Source organism: Desmodus rotundus, chromosome 4, assembly GCF_022682495.2.
Source record: "Desmodus rotundus isolate HL8 chromosome 4, HLdesRot8A.1, whole genome shotgun sequence".
Lineage (NCBI taxonomy): Eukaryota > Metazoa > Chordata > Mammalia > Chiroptera > Phyllostomidae > Desmodus > Desmodus rotundus.
Genome location: NC_071390.1, coordinates 151,589,235 through 151,595,623, shown reverse-complemented (window position 1 = coordinate 151,595,623; position 6,389 = coordinate 151,589,235). Strand labels below are relative to the sequence as shown.

General features: G+C 44.8%; 1 pseudogene; it reads right to left on the bottom strand.

The window, feature by feature from the left end:
• Nucleotides 1-31: 31 nt before the first annotated feature.
• Nucleotides 32-293, bottom strand: LOC112316778 (barrier-to-autointegration factor pseudogene; annotated as a pseudogene).
• Between the last annotated feature and the right edge of the window lie 6,096 nt (nt 294-6,389).

The following is a 6,389-nucleotide window of genomic DNA, read 5'->3' as shown; positions in this document are numbered from 1 at the left end:
GGATCAGGGGTTGGGGGCTCCCCAGAGAGCATCACAAGGTGTCGCACCGCTCTTGAAGGCACCGGAAGTAGTCCCAGGACTGCTTGTTGGCGCCACATGTGCCCTTTAGCCATTCCCAGAAGATGTCTTCATCTTTATTTAGCACCAGAAACTGGCCAAGGACCATGTAGGCCTTGTCAAAGCCCCTTTCCTCCAGCTTCTGGCCCAGGACCTCTCCGATTCTGGCCGGGCTTCCCACTGGCTTTTCCCCGTGGGCTCTGCCCGAAGTGTTGGTGCTTTTGGGAGGCTGTCATCTTGGTCAGGGTTACCCAACAGCTCCAGCCCCTGTACTGGCTCCTCCCGCCACCCGCCACCCGGCTGCTCCCGCTAGTACCCAACCCACTGGCTGTTTGCGATCTGTTTTTAAGCACAATTAGAAGTAAGCGGTGTTTTGTAGGGATAAGAAATAAGGTCATCTCTCTGAATATTTAATAACATGATTAATGTGACTTGTGGATAATCAGCATACGGCAGATGGCTAAATGCCTTAAAACCGCAGTGGCCATGTTCAAAAACTGCAAATTTCAGGGGAGTAAAAATAAGGTCTACTTTTTTTTTTAAATGCTTGTTTCTGGTTCAGGTGAATAGAAAATGAAATTGTGGTTTTATCTAAATTCTAATTTATATTACCTTTCTACCAGACACTTAGTATTTAAGTTAGTGTTTGGCATTATGCAAATCATCCCACAACTTAGTAGTTTGATTTATCAGGGTGATCACTTAGTAAATGATACAATGCCTAATCACTGGGTTGTACACTAAAACTAATATAATGTATGTCAACTGTAACTGAAAAATAAAGTAAAAAAAAAAAAGTTTATTATCCCACTTTTTTGTGTGGGCCAGGAGTTAAGGGTTTCCACTGAACGATTTGCCTCTCTGTCTCAGGTTTGTGGTTGGATGCTGGACTGAATGCTGAATGAAGCAGCGGGGCCTGACCAGGGCTTTACCCCTCTCCTTGTTTAGTTTCAGGGCCTTGCCATGTGGTCTGTCTCCAGGGGTCAGGCAGACTCCTCACAACTGTGCTCACAGTAGTCAGACTTTACATGGCCTCCTGGGGCTTTGGCATGAGTGCTCCAGCCAGTTGTCAAAAGCTGCGTTGCCGTCTATTTACCACCGAGGCTCCAGTCTAGTCTTTTCACACCCAGCTGCCTATCAAAGGGCAGGAATGGAGGATTCCCGTGCTCTCGATTTTCAGAAGAACATGTGGGATGGAATGTTTTCCAACTACATATCTTTACCCCAGCGTTAGGTCACAGTAATTCACAACCCTCCCATATGTGTAATCAACTCAGCCTTTCCCAGGAACTCTGACTTGAATCTATTCTAACAGCTCAAAGTCTAGGGGCTCATCCATTTATCAGGTCCAGGTATGGGTGAAGTACTTGGGTAAAGGTCTAGAGACCCATGAACTTAACAAGTTTTCTGTTCAAACTGAATACCTATTATGCATAGTATTACTTCTCTACACATCCTCATTCAAAACGTGAAATGCAAGGCGCACACCAGGCACTTGGCCAGAAATTCTGAAGTAGAGCCGGTGTTTGTCACCAGTTCCTTGCTTAGGGCTAAGGCATGTCCCCTGGGAGTTCACGGCTTGTGGTTCTACCTTCCCCATAAAGGAAGCCTATGCTTGCCGCTGAGCAGTTTCCTGAGCCTGCCCATACAAGTCAAGGATCCCAAGGCCTCTCTGCTGTCCCTGTCTAAACGGGGCAGGCTACCTAAGAACACAGATATACACAGTTTTGTAAATTTGTGGAGTTCTTAAGTCAGCAATGGAAAATCCACTTCACAAAAACCACCCTTGTCTCTTCTATTTTGGGCTCCCTGTGAAGCTGCTTCTTAGGAGCCTCGGGCACAGTCTGCATACAAGGTTATGCCCCTGAGGCATGTAGAGAGTGTGTTGAAAATATCCTGTGATGCTGTCATCTTTTGAGTTCTTGAACAAAAAGCCATTGCCCCACTCTGGATTTGATCTTTGCCTGGAAGCCATTTCTGAACATGAGAACCCTTCGCTGGTTTAAAAGACTGATTTGGGCTTATATAATTTCTCCAGATCATTTGGAAATGGAGTAATTGTTATGTCTCACCTCTCTCATTTTAGACAGCAGCCAGGTGGCACCCTCCACCCTGCCCAGAGATCTCAGCTAGATCAAGTCCATCAGGTACCGTTTCTGTTTTCCACATTACCCCAGGTGACACTTTTGCTCAACTTGACTGCATAATCAGTCTCCTTCAGCTTCCCGTGCTGTTCTCTCTTCTGCAATCCCTCCTTGACAGCCTCCTTGGAAGCTCTTTAGCTTCTGTTAACACCCTCCTCCAGGCCCTTTAGGTTTTTACTAACAATCTCAAGGTCCTGTCAGCATCCATATGCCACTTGTTCCCAACGCCAGTGACACATGTTTTAAGTTTTTGTTATGCAAGCAGCCTACTTTCAGCCTCCGGTTCCTGTATTAGACCTTGATAGAAAAGCAGAATTGCTCTGAAGGATGCAGAGTAGGGGGGGCGTTGTAGGGATTAGACCTTAGGCCATTGCAGAACTGATGGGTCAGTCTGCAAGTTGTTGCCCCTGCATTTTCGTATCAGACATGTTCTTATGTTCATGCTAGAGACACATGGAAACACAGGGGTCCCTTCAGGCCTAAGTTTGAAACTGGCACACCTTCATTTCTGCCTCACAAAAGCAAGTCGGCACAAGCCCAAGGTCAAGAGATAGGTAAGGAAGCCCCACTCACAGTGGAAAGAATATGCAAAATTCCGTGATGCAAGGCATGGAGATGAGGAAAGGGAAAGAACTGGACCAGGAATACAATCTGCAAGGGCAGCAACAGTGACCACTACTGCCCCTGAATTCTAGAGGCATTTAGTTTGTATCTACCCCACACAGAGAGATGTTACATTACATTTTATTACAGCCATTTAGCTACATATCTCCTCTACTTACCTCTTTGAGGGCAGGGACTATCTTTTGTCTGAATGTACTCCTATTTCTTCTAGCACATTGCCTGGTATATGGTAGGTCTTGAAAAATATTTGTTGAATTAATGAATGAAGCTGCGTCTGGGCTTCCAAGTCACAGGGCCTGCGGTGACAGCCCTGATTTTCAAAACCTCATCCAGGGAGGTTCCTTTGTGCTGTTTCTTTTGCCTCCATTATTCCACCTCCTAGCTCCCTCCTCGTTCGTCACCTTCCTGTTCCCACCCTCATTCTTGACCTACTCACATGTAGAGATGAGAGAATCTCATAAATAGCACTGCTCTTTGAGGTTTGTATTTTACAATAAAATCCCCTTCGGGACAATTATTCAGTTACCAAAGACTATTGGAGTGAGTGCCATGAATACAATACATTAAGAAACCAAAGGGGTGAACTGAATATATTCCAATGCAGATGACACATCACTCGCCCATTATACCACAGAGTTTGGACTGAAAAGGACAAACAGTTGGGCCAGAAAACAGCCTCACAAAGATGAAAAGAGATGAGTGCACCTATAATGAGTTACACTGATCAGAATGACCGGCTGTATCAGCATAAAATGGGGAGAACTAAAGGTAGGTCACGTGAAAAAGCCCGTCCCGGGACACAGCTGTGGCTGTTTGGACTGCAGGAGCAGCTAACATCCATTGAATGGCTACTCGGAGCTACGCACTGTTCCAAGCATTTTGTAATTATTAGCTCACGTTATTCTCATGAACAACCTACAGGTAAATCTAAAGTCTTCCCATTTTACAGATGAAGAAACTGAGATAGCCAGCAAGTGGTGAGCTGGACTTGAGCCCGGGGCCCGGTGCAGAGCCACTCCTGCTCTCATCAGTTCACACGCCTAAAACGAAGAGCACAACCCTCCTGCTCTCCTCTGAACTCGTCAGCCGTTTCTGGAGTCTTGCTGTGTGAGGACGTCACAAACCAAAAGTTGTCCCAAGACCAGGATGCGACAGGGCTGGAAACTTACTCTCATGGTTGGTGAAAACTAGGCCCTTTTGCTAGAATTCTGAAAGGAACGTGCCTTGCAATATATAAAGGCTGCTATGCAAAAGAAGAGTAAGAATTCTGTTCTGCAGCCACAAGGAAATTACAGTTTGGGCTGACAAACACTTACAAAGTGCCTGTACCTGGCCAAGAACTCTGGGGACGAGGAGGCAGAGACAAGTTAAAAAAGGACACACCCCCTATCTTGGAGGAGCTTCTAGTCTAGAGGGGTAGGGAGGCAGGCCTGGGCTCCCGTAGACATTTCTGGATAGTTTTGCAGCTGGGCAGTGAACTGGGTTGCACGTGGGGCAGCAGGGGGCCTTCCCTTGCAAGTACATAAGTGGGTCCTGGAACCCCACCTGTCCAGACAGCAGAGGGGATTTCCACGGTGGGTGGAGCTTGCTCCGTGGAGTCTCAAACCTCAGACTGCTGGTGAGAACATAAGCTCTGGGAAGGTGTGGAATTTTGTTGGTTGTGCTCACTGTCACATTCCCAGGACCTAGCACAGTGCCTGGCACACCGTGGGTGCTCAATAATTAAATATGTGAAAGAGTGAAGATGTAAAAACCTGCACGTATTTGCTTCGACAAATTGGAAGAAGTGACAACAGCAGGCCCGCAGGTCCGTGTGTGGAAGACCACGTCTGTGTGAAACATCAGCTGGTCTAGCTTCGCTCACTCACGTTCCCTGTTTGATCCTGGACTTCACAGCCTGCAGCTCAGGCACTGAGCTCTCTGCCAGCTCTGAATGTCTAGGATATCAAACTCTATGGCTGAGATTTGGGGGTAGAGTTCCAACGTGTAAAAGTTTTCTGGCAATGAACAGATTGCATTATTTGAATATCAAGAAAAGGACCTACATGACATTTTCATGGCTTAATCACATCATTCAAGAGAAATGTTATTACTCTCATCATGTTCACACAAAATAGAGAAACCATCCATTCTGAATAGCTGCTCAAATGAGGATTTTAAAAATATATAAGCATTATATACAGTACATCATTATTTTTTTTCATTATGAAGGTACTGCTTTCATCAGCTTACGACCAGCTCAGTGCTGAGTGCTGTTGGTAGTTGCTAAATGCTGAACGACAAACGCTGCTCCGTGAACACATGTGCAAGTGAGAAACAGACTTGTCGGCCAGATACTTGCTTCCTAATATATACAGTAGATAATGAAGCAAAATATTTGAGAGTTTTGGGATGACCTTCTAGTTTTTTTTCTTTATTGGTATCTTTTCACACTAAGATCATTGTGGAAAAAAAAAAAACTGTTTCAAGGAATGACTTACCCACATAGGAAAGGCAGAGAGCATCCCCGAAAAGAGCCCAATTTGGTTCAGAACTATGAGGATGTCAGCAATAAAAACAATGTGCCTTTTCAATGGTAATAGATTTATCTCTTCCCAGTACCTGGAGACTGATTTCTACACTGACTTGCTGGGCTGAGCAATGTGAAAGTGTTCTGGTCCCTAGATTATTTTCTGGAATGCAGGAAAAAAATGCACCCAATTCTGAATTTTTACCAATAGCTGAGATAACAGAGAGTCACCATTTGCTAGTTGTCAGAGCCAAGACTTAAATGGCATCCAAAAAGCTAGAATAGTGGCTCTGTGTTCTGATTTACAGAAGGAGAACTTTGTTGGCTGAGAAACCAGGAGATATACACATAAAGAATAGTTTATTTCATACATTTAACGTTCATGTAAAACAGAAACTTGCAAACAATTTTGATGTTTAAAGTAAAACATTTCATGTCAAGTACGAACTTGTGATGAGGTTTCCCTTTTTATCTCTGTGGTGCAGGTTTCAAGATGTATTCCACAAACACAAGCACATACACACGCATTCCCAATCTATACACGGTGACAATATACGACTGTGCAAAGATGCAAGAAGTGTTTTTAAGTAGGGCTCAGACAACCTGCCATAAAAGCGTCCTCAATGGAAGAGGATATTTTCTTGCAAAAAACCTGGAAGTAAGGAGGAATCCAACTCATGGGGGTGATTTGGCTGCTTCTGAGCTCTCTACAATTCTAAAAGTTTATTCTTCTATGAATTAATTCTTCCTGTGATTCCTCCCATAACAAACTGTTCCTTGGGAAAAGAAGGGGCCATTTGGGAAGTGGTGTTTATTCTTTTCGGCCACTGGCCATACATAAAAGAGCCCAGGGCTGGAGTGCTGACCCTAGCATGGACCCAGTCACTAAGCAACTCTCCACCATACTGATGAGACATAAAGTCGCTAAGGTCACTGAATGGACAGCTGATTTATATTGTGACTCTTTGAAGTGATACAGTTTTTGTTAAGTTCAAAATCTTGGTTCTGCCCTGGCTGGTGTGGCTCAGTGGATTGAGTGCCAGACTGCAAAGCAA